This window comes from Helicoverpa armigera, chromosome 10 (assembly GCF_030705265.1).
Source record: "Helicoverpa armigera isolate CAAS_96S chromosome 10, ASM3070526v1, whole genome shotgun sequence".
Classification (NCBI taxonomy): Eukaryota; Metazoa; Arthropoda; class Insecta; order Lepidoptera; family Noctuidae; genus Helicoverpa; species Helicoverpa armigera.
In genome coordinates this window covers 10631899-10645060 of record NC_087129.1, presented here as the reverse complement: position 1 = coordinate 10645060, position 13162 = coordinate 10631899, and the positions used below count along the sequence as shown (strand labels likewise).

At 34.7% G+C, this 13162-nt stretch overlaps 1 protein-coding gene across 5 annotated transcripts in view; it reads left to right on the top strand.

The window, feature by feature from the left end:
• The window catches only part of LOC110371020 (SH3 and multiple ankyrin repeat domains protein 2), a 218359-nt gene that overhangs the window by 45214 nt on the left and 159983 nt on the right, over positions 1–13162 (top strand). The gene's annotated exons all lie outside the window — the stretch shown is intronic.

The window sequence follows — 13162 nt, the reverse complement described above, 5'->3', positions numbered from 1 at the left end:
CACGAAATACGTGATCCTAATGACTCAAATTGCTTCTAGAGTGCTAAGATTATAGTGATTTGTAATGATGATGATTGTTTTAATAGTTAGTCTAGACTGTGTAAGAAGTTCACTGACTTTTTCATCAGCAATTCTATTGCGAGGATGGGTTAAACCATAACCACCCGTCAAATGGCCTCCAATTGTTCAAATTGGCGATTTTTAGGTGCGCATGCAGGAGGTAACACCTTGCCTAGCCGCCTACCATATATTATTTTGTTTCTCGTCGCAATCCATCCTTAGGTCGACTGAAAAAGATCGCTCTTAGCGATAATTCCGTTATGTCACCTATTGTGTACTTTAATTTAGTTCTAATATCAAACATGTAAAAATTGGTGTACCTAATAAAGTATATATATTTACCCATTACAACAGACAAGAGTTACCTATCAGTCGCGTGTGTATTCCAACCTATCTAGATCGAAGACACACATTTTTATCCCTCCGAACACACTAACAAGCCCATTGACAAACTCAGTATCAAATGAATTCTTCCCATCAAAGCACAGCCAGTGATGTGCAACGCGACCTCTGACTCGATCCCACTCTCACATATCGATAGCTTATTCACTTCCATCGACCTAATTAGTCCCACCACTAATTAATAAGCCAGCTCTCACCGTTTGCCGCTTGATTAGGTATTTGTATTTCATATTTCTGATTAGTATTGGTCTGTTTGGGGTGGTTAGTGTCAAATTCAGGTTTGTGGTGACGAGTATATTTGGCTAATGTAGATTGGTTCTAATTAATTACCACTCATATTAACCAAATGACTAACTATTGGTAGAATATTGGGTACCGACTGCTGTGTGCCATTAAGGTCTTGAATGAAGTTTATTTGTATGTTCAACTTTATTGTAGACCATTTTTATAGCATGATGCACCTTTTAGTCTATCCTTATATTATATATTTTAGAATCTGAAGACAGATCTTGCCTGTCGTGTTTAGCAAAGCAAATTAGCTTCCCAAAAGTCATCCCTTGGAAACAACCCGAATAAATGGACTATCTAACACTGAAAAATCCAAATCATCTACAGCTACATACTTTTCTCTCTAAAACACACTACAGTACATACCTACATACATATTTACTTCACAGAAAAATTTGGACCATCTCATCAAAACGGTTCTTTTTCCTAAAGACTGTGAGATAACAAGATATGGATCAGCAGTTATAACCTAACCAAATCACAGTTGACTCAGTATTCCGTTACACTAACTGCCATCACATAAGTAGTGGTTACATAACCAGTTATTAACGGTCTGACGAAACGTTGGTTAAATAACTTATGATAACATCGGTAACTGGTTGATTCGGAACAATTATTTGGCCTGTTTTAAGGTTGGATTCAATGGGAATGGGAACTCGTAAAAAACTGTCCAAAGAGTTTTTTCGTGGGAATGAAGTCTTTTTAATCATTGTGGTGTTTATCTTGTTGAAAAGTTAACTTTTTTCCATTGGATAAATACTTTTTTCTTAACTCTGTAATTTTCAATGTTCAATTACCTAGATCTCACATAATTTTACGGGGTAGGATTTGTCATCGTTCCCATATGACATTGCGTTAATACATCATCCTATTTGTACAACGTGAAATAAAATGTATATATTTTTTAATTACGCAGAAAACCATCAAAAACGTTAATATTTTTTTGCAACTAAAAAAATAAAGGAGCACAAAAAAGATTGATAAGTATTTCTCAATTGCCTACGTATAATTAATTCACGAATATTAGGTGTTAGCTTAGGTTAGGCCATTACCTACCTAAATATATTGTACCTACAACTTGTTAATAACTATAAAATAATACGCTATCACTATTCTGTGTACATAGTAGAGTACAAATTAACATACATATCTGCAGTCATTACAATATCATTATCTAAAACTGTCATTGTTAACACAGCCATAATTAATCGCCTATTAGGTACTAAGTTTCTGCAAGAATTCCTAGTGTTTGGGCAATTTAACTAAATTCCTTAACTTAGTTCTAAAGTTAGTGAAATATGTTTAAACTTTTTGGAGAGGTAATTGTATCAATTAAAAGTACTAAGTTATAAAACTTTTAGGAGTTAGAAGAGGTGGTACCTATAAGTAATTTAACCTTTGCAAGTTTCAAAAGGAGTTTCGATAAGATTAGTGTAGAAAGACAAACGATGTGAGATTGTTTTTCCAATTTCTGCCCGTAAGCTGGTTATGTGTGTGCTAAGTATGAATGTAGATGGATGGAGAGGAAGAGGAAGACCTACAGACCTAGGTTATATTCGCCGAAACAGTCGATCATTTCTAAAATAATTGTTATGTAAGTTAAACTGCTAAACTAGATAATTGTTTGCTATCATGATACCTAACTGGAACAATTTTTTGAAAATGAAAACTATACTATGAAAACTATACGGAAAGACCTTATTTCAATCCTTAGAAAATAAATGTCAGTATTCTAGAAACAGAAGATTAATATTTAAACCTACATCCATTTATTACTTCCAGTTCCCGACATAATATAACATTTTCAAAACCCAGAGGCATTTTCTAATAACTCAAACAAGTGGAACCCATTCATTTTGATTGCACAGAAAATCTATTTCTCACATATATGTGTAAAGCGGACGTAAGATGATAGTAATAATTTTCAATTTATACTTTACTTTGAGACGTATAAAATATTATATTTCGCAATCCTGATATTACGAGTACTTGTTGTCGGTAAGAAATTGCTTTGAGCTGAAAATATGGCGTCCTAATGAACTGCTGAATGTCCTAATGAAGGCTTATGTTTAACTGATCACCAGAAATAGTAACAAATAGCAGACAAAAATAGTAAATGATCACCAAAATGAAACTCGCATTTTAATGTAAAATGATAACCAAAGTTTTAACACTTTGCTATCCCATTTAAGTGAAATTAATCCAAAATAAATCATGCGCAAGCCAAAAATAGTAAATGATCACCAAAATTAAACCACCATTTTAAAGTAAAATGATAACCAAAGTTTTTACATTCTGCTATCCTATTTAAGCAAAATGAGTCCAAATAAATCATTGTTATCCCAAAAGTAGTAAATGATCACCAAAAGTAGTGAATGATCATCAAAATTATACCAGCGTTTTAATATAAAATGATAATCAAAGTTTTTACATCTTGCTATCCTGTTTAAGTAAACTGACTCCAAAAAAATAAGTTCGGCCTGATACAATAAATGTAATTACATTATGGGGACCCTTTTCCTGCACTAGGGTGGAAAATTGTCTATTGCATGCCTCTAAACAGTGCGATAAGAGTGTGTTTTCGAGGGAGTGTATTGAGAAACACATTCTTCTTCTTCTTTCTCCTGCCCTGTTCCCAATTTTACTTGGGGTCGGCGCAATATGTCATTTTCTTCCATTTTCCCCTGTCACTCGTCATACTGACACTCACGCATGCATTGCAAGCCGGACACATAACTTAATATGGCATCATAATACTTTATTTGATAATAAGCCTACATTTTATGGCAATCACAGTGACTTATTTAGGCAAAAATAATACATTAATTTGGTCGTCAAGAGTTGGTGATCATTTACTAAATTTGGTGGTCGAATACAATTTAAAGTGAAGTCGTGACTAAAATAGCTGGTACTATTACATTTTTAGACTTTATTTTTCTGGTGTTCAGTAGATTTTTCTGGTTGCAAAACTAAGGGTATCAAAGCATTTTATGGTGGTCATTATATTTGTTCCCTTATATTAATATTTTGGTTCAAAGTTCAAAACCCAATCCAGAGATATAAGCCTCTTCTTTATTACCAGCACTTTGCATTGACGATTTCTGATGCCTGTTCAATAGTACCTACACATTGATATGACACCACGAAGTCGTTATAAATAACCAATAAGTTCATACAAACACGTGTAATATGTATGAAGCGGTCTGCTGTGACACTGTTTAGTAAAATAAAACCAAAACAGGTGTTGCGTAGAAAGATTGATGAAATACCGAAATTGTCTCATGGAAATTCAACGTCGGACCTTTTGACTGTAAGAAAAACTGACACCAAAAGAAGTTTGTAGACGTCTACTAACAAACACTAAAACTACCGAACCCTACCTCAATGCAATTTCCTTCAATACATCACAGATTTCATAATCCCACAATCCAGTGAGCACTGGGTTAGGTAACCTGTGCATTATTCACATAAACATGGTAGGCTCTAGTAGTGGGTAGGGTAGCCACGCCGCAGGCCGCACTTGAGCCAGTCTCGTCACGTCGAGAACACGGGCGAATCAAAACGTGCGATCTGTAATGGCGGGTGGCACTTGCATTGGTAGGGTGACTGCTTTTTGTTTTTTTTTTCGGATATTTGTTTTTTAATATAAAAATGTTGTAGTTTTTTGTTTTAAGGTGTTGGTTGTAAAGTTCTGTGATTCAAAAATTATTTGCTATATCATTGATTAAAATCTATGTCATATTCATTATTATCATATAAGAAAAGCTTATGTATTAAAAAATATTTGATAATATTATTAGATTCCGAACTGCTGAGATATATCGATACTGTCTTATATAAATATACACAATAACGAAAGAACCGTATCACTGAACAATAACCCAATATCGTAACTATTGCCTAACATTTATTGAACAAAAGAGGCACTTAAGCCAAAAATACAAAAATCCTTCTTCTACTCAAACTTCAAATAGGGCTTTGTCCTCTCAAGCCATAGATACCCTTGCCCCTAGGCTGTGCCACCCTCCAGATGAAGGGAGACAAGTACGTGGAAGGGAGGGTCTGGGCCCTTTGTCTGCGCTCCGTCATTACTTTGTCAAAGGTCCTTGGCGAGGCGCGATTCTAAGCCACATACGTGTTATCCTGTATGAGGAAACCACTGTACAACACACTACTTTGTACTAGTGGTTTTGGAGGCTGAAAAACATTTTTATTCCTCATTCCCTAGGGTTTATTCTGTTTTTATCAGCCTATTATGTTGTTTGAGAGTTTTGTTTTATTTTTGGTCGCGTGGAATAACAGGGAGTTTTTTTGGTGGAGTAAAATTAGACCGTTAACAATTGCGTACCCGGTCCATGCCGAATTGCGATGTATAGCATGTACGTATACCGACAATAGGTTCAAAAAAACTACTTAAATTACAACAACAATAAAAATAAATCACTTTCATCTAGCAGAAATAAATTACCCATCACAATTGACCTTCACTCCACACATCAACAGTTATCTATAATCAAATAATTTCTCTTGAGACTAATTAGGTTCACTTCAATCAGCGGTAATCAATTACCTCAAAGAGGATGGCGTATGAACAGTTGGTCCCCAGTGACCGCTAAACGCGGAGGCTTCAATCAATGAAGTTACAGGCATAACTGAATTACCGTACGCGGCGACAGCGCGCAAAAACTTGCGCCGTAATGACTATCGGCGTAAGATGTAAGCTAAAAGCGATATTACTATAAATATTTTCGAATTCGCCCGTGTTCTGTATGATTTTATGCTGTCATTAACTAGTTTTCTCAGCTTTTTAAAAGTGTATTAAGCCTTACCTTTCAACAATCTCTTCATCAATCTTTTATCATTCACGTCGTTCTACAAAAAGTATAATGGATGGACAGTCCAGTGCTAAATATAAATATGTTTAAAAATGTAAAATCAGATCAGAATCGTTCAGAGTCCCAAAACATAATATTTTTGCAACTGGCATAAATAATTGCCTATATACATACAATACATCAGCATTATAGAAGGCCACAGAATATGTTTAACCCGTTGTATGCCGATGCGCAGATATACGCGAGACACAATTGATTTTCTACTGTTCTATAATTAGGTTCTGTATACTTCACCCCTTTTTGATCTCAAATTCTCCTGCTTAATCGCTTCATCGTTCTCTTTGCGCCTCAAACGCGAACTCGCAAGAAACGCCCGACATGCGGAGTATCGGTCAAGGGGCCAGACGACAGTTAGCGCTCGTAAGTGCGCTTATGCTCAGCTGACACGATATTATGGCAAGGAAACGGTGTTTGATGCCGATGACCTTCATTGCTTTAAGGCCAGGGCAGGCTACAGGATCCTTTGAGTTCAAGGACGGAGTCCGTAAGAAGTGGGAGAAAGTATTATGTATTTGTTGAATTATCTCAAGTGTTTTGGAATGAAGACAATTATTTTAAAGAACGTGAAAGTCAATACCGATAAATAAATTAAAGCATTTAATTCAGGGTAAAAGAGTGAGTTCATTGATTTTGGCAGCAACTGGATCAAAACATCCATTGAGCAAGTATCGGCATTTTTCTAGTCAGACTATCATAAGTATTCAATATTCTTTCTCTGAATAAATACGACGTAACATATGTACTATCTGTAAGTAACAAGCCCAATAAACTGATACATAGAACATGATATAAAAATGATAACTGTCATAAAATCAATGGAGGAATAGTTCGTTTAGCATAATGCTGACTTTGCCGACTCAGTCTTTTGTGAGGCAGCCTTCATTAAGTCCACAAAGATTTTACTTTACAGGAAAATCCAAGAAAAGTTATGCAGTATTATATTCAATGTAAAAATCGTGATGAGGGGAACGCTTTCATAGAACTTTGCTTGAAAAGAAACTTAATTAAGATATGAATTGTACGTCTAATTATTTTTTTAATTATCAAAATTATTAGTTGCATAAATTGTACGAAGCTTTTGAAGAGAAATAAGTATAAGTATAAGTTTTGGTACGTTGTATCCTCCTATTCTTTAGGGAAATCAATATTGTGTGTACTTGGTACAAAAATAGTTCATTAAGCGGACCAGAGTATACAAGAGTTGTTGTTATTACTACCATATATGGATACGTTCATGTTATTGCAAATAATAAAAATATATACATTGCCAAGTCTGCGCTTTTTGCTACTCTTTATTTCTGACGTAGCATTTATTTTTATTTATACCAACAATAAAAATATATTTCGGACCGATATTTGTAATAATCAACTAAAAAGGTTCTCATTTTGTGTAAACGAACATATCATTGTTATAAAAATATACTCTTTTCAAGTTATTCAGTAAAAACTCGTTGGACGACTTATATCCAGAAATAACTTCAAACTTATTCCGTATTTTTTTTCTCAAGTATCATAATAAGATACCAGGTATTTAGGACATTTATTTTTGACCACAGAGCCAATTAAGATAACCACTCAACGAACAAGAAAAAAAATTTAACACGTTTTTCAATTTCCTTCTGATTTCGCAGTCCCGACATATTTCGCTGTATATGGTCACCCGACTTTATTGATACCGAAGCAAGTGTTTGCACTTTGGATTATGTCTTCGTAACAGATATTAATCAGTTCTTAGTGTTTACACTAAAAGCTTTGTAATCGTAAGAAACTGTACATGTGACCTACATTTTATTTAGTAGCTAGCCCCAGATGTACTCGTACAATGGTGGATTTTGAATTTAAACCTAACATTAATAACTTTAACTTTCAATGTCCTGCAGAAAATCAAATATCTTTCATAGAGCAATCTGAGAAATTGGCATTACTTTAAAAATATTCCAATGAATGCAGAATCTCCTCCTTTTTGCGAAGTTGGTTAAAAATACACTGACATTCTAAATGTTCAAACGTTCATTCAGACATGCCCATCCATATAAGTAGGTATAATACAATCTTCGCCTTACAACATCCCAGCAATATAACAGCGAGCAAACTTACACCTCAAATGTGTCCAATATTAATGGCTTTCATCTTTAATTGCTCAGAAAATGGGCAAGACGAGGAAATGCCTTTACTAACAGGCTAACACACCTGACCGGCCATTGAACATTATTTACCACACCAATTAATTCTGCTGGCCATCGCCTTACGGTTGTCGTGTACGCTTGGCTTAATACCGACGTTGAGCAAGTTTTGCAGAAGGTTCACTAACATAATTCATATTATATCCTTATTAGGCTTGTAAGTTAAGGAGACGACGACGTTTCCCAAATATAATGATGGATATACGGTTTAACTAAAAAAATTGAACAGCCTTAAGTCTAACCAGATGTAGCTGAACTAATTAAACTGAAAAACAAAGGTACGTCAACTTTCACATGTAGAATACCTTAGTTTTAGCTACCTACAAAAATATATGCAGATTTTCTGGCTCTTTAATGTTTTTCACAACGTACATATAATACAGCATATTTTCCTATAAAACGCTGAAATTATCAAGAACCTTTGAAGCAGTTGAAAAATGGTAATTTAATTTTTAATCATGACTAGAGCGTGGTTGACAAAAATTTGACCCTCACTGATTTATTCACCTCCTACCTAACCTGAGGAATCACGGACCAATACTGCTGATCCAATTTCCGCAGATACGAAATATCACTGATTTATATGTATGTGCCAAAGCGAACCGCAAATGTCAGGTCCGATTCCGGTCATATATCGTTGGTCAGCCGGACATCCGATTGTAGGTATGATATGAACTGACCTTGGCCTAAAACGAGTTTCCTCTGTTCCGATGGTTAGCTTTCATTTTATCGTTTTTGCTAAGTCATTGCTGGTAATTTGCTTTTGATGTCAAATGGTAGGCTTGCTTGTTTGTGTAGTCATATAGGCTTACTTTAAATGGCGAAATTCACTAGTGTGGAGCTTGCTTTGTGTGCTAATTATACCTAAAGTTAAAATTTGGGACACAATAACTGTGAGCTCTAAGTGTTCTACGTGGATGTGGTCATCGATAAAATGACCCAGGTCATACCAACAAGTTCAATGATAGCGAGAAAGTCGTATTTTCTAAAACTTCAGAATTTTAAAGTTAACGAAGTTTTTACACCATTGCTGTTAAACAGCTTGTGATTTGTAGGCCAAAAATATTTTTTTTTATTAAGCAGGAGGTGATCTGAATTAAATTTTGTTTATTTCAATTACATTTTTGATTCACGCTTAATAAACGTTTACATTTTCAATGTCGTTACCAACTTGGTCTACTGTTTTTCCTTTACGGTATATTTTAGTCTATATTTAAGCTTTCCGTGACTGATTGAAGATTAAATAATTACTTGCGTAGCGCAGTAGGAGTTAGCTGCAGGCAATTAGATGAATGGTGCACTAAGTATGTTCTGTGGCGTCGCCTGCTTAATAGGAAAATAAAGAAGCTATGCTTGTTGCCAAATGGCATTATGCTTTCCTATTTTTTTTATGTATGTTGTTAAACATTTGGAGTACCAAGCATTTTAAGACATTAAATTTGTGAAAACACGGGTATATGTTTACAAAACAGGTATTGTTACATAATGTCTTAAAATAAGAATCAGACCCTTACATGTTTTGCCTGTAACTGGCGAACAATTCTTTTTTTTGCGAACATTAATTGTAATCTTACATAGTAGGTACCAAAATCCATCATGTTTTAAGCACGTCAATTAATCACAAACTAAATTCGTATTACTAATGTGTGCTAAGTATACATCATGGCTAATAAATGCACCATAGCTGAACACTAAGCTATCTAATAGGAGCGGAACCGTACCGTATTAGACTCCATTTATGGTGAACCGGGCTACGGTTTGATAGTTTTTATGGGGTCTTGCGGGAAAATGACTTAGTTCTACAATGAGGGTAGCTAGGTGTTTGTTCTGTTAGATAAAGTATTTACCTAATGCCAGTATCTCTTTAGCTCTCATGAAAAATGTAACGCCTATGACTTTACTGAAAGTTTATAAAACATCGAAAACATCGTTTACAACAAGTTATTGGAGCTAAAAGAACGATGTGAAAATAATCTAAGTAATATTTTAATTATTATCTAAGTTTTAAGAAAATTCTTCTCAAAGGACTATCATGCTTTAAGACTTCAAAGAGTTCCTTTAGATTTGACAAGTTTTAAAAAATACCAAGAACCCAAGTAGACCGTAGGCAGATTTATACTTCAAGATATTTTTTGGGTCATAATACATTTCCACAAAATTGAGATTTGGGTACCTCCAACTTTTGACTGGTTCTCAAAGCAGCTTCAATAATAATAGGTAAAACCTAATCCGATAATACTACATCGATGCTCTGACGATATCGCCTTAGCGGGAGGTGCACGATCTCAAGAAATAATCCATTGGCAACACGATCAAATGAAAATAAATGGAATACAAAAGCTTTGGTAGAATAAAAGTACCACCTAGGTATAAGTACATGTGAAAAAAATAATTATGCTGTATGAGTTACATGACATTGTGACAGGACGTAAAATAGTAGTACCGTAGAAGAAAACATGCTGCGCCGACCTCAAATTTTGGAATAAGGAGAAAGATATTAAATGTGTCCTAATGTCCTAACATCTTAAAATGGTTTTTGTAAAATTGTTCAGCCGTTGTGCCAAAAATAAGCACAGAAGTGAGACAGATGCTGTCATTTTTGTGTCAATACGAATAGCACTTATTCAACTTACCTCTATATGCACTAATCCTATCAACATAAACCAGCTATATCAATTAATGTAATACCGTTGACGGTCCTACTGACCACCGAGCTTAGCCCCGTAACACACTAATGTGATTCGCGATACTAATCTACAGAATTGATTGAGTGCGACTCTGATGCCATTAGAGTTCAATGCCCTCTGATAAGATCAGAAGCACTGAGATACGATTGCAGAAGTTTATTTAACTTGAAGAGATTTTGTGAAGAATAAGCTTTTGTTTCATTTTTGTTTGTTGGTTTTTCTGGGAAATAGAGTTTGGTGTTTTAGAAGACACATTTGAGGTTAAGGAACTCTCTGGTGTTGCGGTATTGTATTGAAATACTGCGAAATGTATTCGAAAGACTCATTGTCGCTCTGATATTTGTGAAGGATAAGAGACTAGAAGAGACTTGGGTGGATCAATAAGATTCAGTAAGGTTAAAAAAAGCTGCACGTGCAAATTAAGCAGGACTAGCAAAATATACGCGTACCTATGCTATTGCTTACTCCCATCATACTATATGTATGTCTCTGTATGCAGCATGCATATTGACATCATTTTTGCCACAGCCATCTAAATAAAATTACTAAATAATCCTGTCTTTGTCAAACTACAAGCTGTAAAAATCCTGAATATTTTACGGCCTTGTATATCATTAATGGTCATCCTACGTCATCATAGTCCACGATTCGACAAACAATTTTACACACTAACTCACACTACACAAGGGGTAATGGTATGAAAATGACGAGGTATTTAAGTGTGTAACACAACTGCATGCCGTGGCTTGCGGGTGCGTTTACACAGCGCGATGGTCCCGTGGCGAGAGAATCATTTTGTTTAGGATTCGCGCTCATCTGTAGTATCTGTAGATTAAAAGATTTTGGTTAAATAACTTCTTCAGAAATGTTTTTTTAACTACCTGAAAGATCTGTAGTGTGTTTGTTGAGTCCTTTTGTGAAAATAAATAGTTTTTCTTTCTTCTTTTCTTCTATGTGAATTTAGATCAGTTTTTTATTGACACTTTTCTTCAGTTATTTTTTATATATTTTTTTTATAGTTTCATCCGCGTCCCGTGGAAATTACTGCCCGTAACGGGATTAAATGTAGCCCTGTGTTACTCGAGAAGAGTGCAGATTTGCAATAGTGAAGGGTTTTTAAAAATCGGTTCAGTAGTTTCGGAGCCTTAAGGGTACAAACAAATAAAATACATTTCGCCTCTATTATATCAGTATGGAAAAGGGTTCATAACTATTTAAAAGAGCACTTAATTATTTCAAACAATTTAGATACTCATGAGAACTACCTAACAGTAAGTAGGTACATATTTCACTGCAACATTATGAAATTCCCATACAGCTACGTGAACTAGATTCTATTTAAAGTTCAAAGAGTCATGAGATCAGGATATTATGTTTTCATGCAAACGAGGAAACAGTTTCACTGGTAATAAACAGCTAATGGCTCAATTACATACGGGCTTCGTGTAAAAATATCGCCCAATTAAAACCTGGGTCTATATTTGACACTTAGAGCGTTATACCAACTGGATATGCCATAAAGACAACAAGCTAAGTCTGAGAGCTTGGATGAGGCAATTGACGGAATAAATAGAATATAAATGTTTGTTCCTCTTTCACGCAGAAAAAACTTGGCAGTAATATAGCTTAGCAATCTTCTACTTTTTATTCAAATGCTAGAAGAAGTTCCCTGGGATGTGGATGAAATTGAAGGCGGAAGCTTGAACACTAATATGACGGGGCGATCGCGCATATTTGACAGAGGGGAAGGTACGGCATGTCCTGTTGTTTCAATGCTCTAAGAACTGAAATTGCGTTTAAATAGTGTAAACGTTGGAGCGTTTGTTTTATTTTGTAATATTTTACAAACGGTGTTTATTTATTAACGTTTGTAGTTCGTAAATATTTAGCCGTACTTTACTATGTACGGATGTCGGATATGTTTCCTTTCCTATGTTTTATGAACATGAAAGTTTTTGTATGTTTATTTGTTAATATGTATATGCAAACGTCAAAGAAATATGAATGGAACTGGGAAAAAGAGTAATTTAAATTATTATGATTAAGACACGAAAGTTTTTAATACATTTTTGTTAAGAGGACGAATTGGAATTTTTGGCGCCAAGGATGTCAATTTTTCTCAGTAAATACAAAACGGATCAAAATACAACTTGGTTACCTGAAAGTTCATGATATAAACCTTATTTTGTTAGTTGTAGAAACATGATTAGGTAACTTTTATAACAGAGAAAAATATATCAAACATACCTCTTTTTAAAAAGAGATTCACATATTATGGGCAAACGGGACCGATTTAAGCCTCTTAACTTTTTTAGTAGTTGAGTATATACATACTCTTTAAAATTGTAGTAGGAATTTTTATTAAATTATCATTTCTAAATATTAAAATTACAAAACCATTTTGTCGCTTACGACTTTTAGTTATAAGCTAGCGCGCGTATTGTTATCCTCGCCCGCTCAGACGCTCCGACCCCTTTTGGCGCCTTAGATGCGCGTGCCGGTTATGGAATTATTGTTGACCAATTCCTCGCCTTAACATAAGAAAACGCGTAAATAGACATAAAATATGGAACTGCAAAAACAAGTTGTTTAAATTATTTTCTTTGATTAAAACAGTTTACTTTTTAATGCGGGGGGCAAAGGCTTT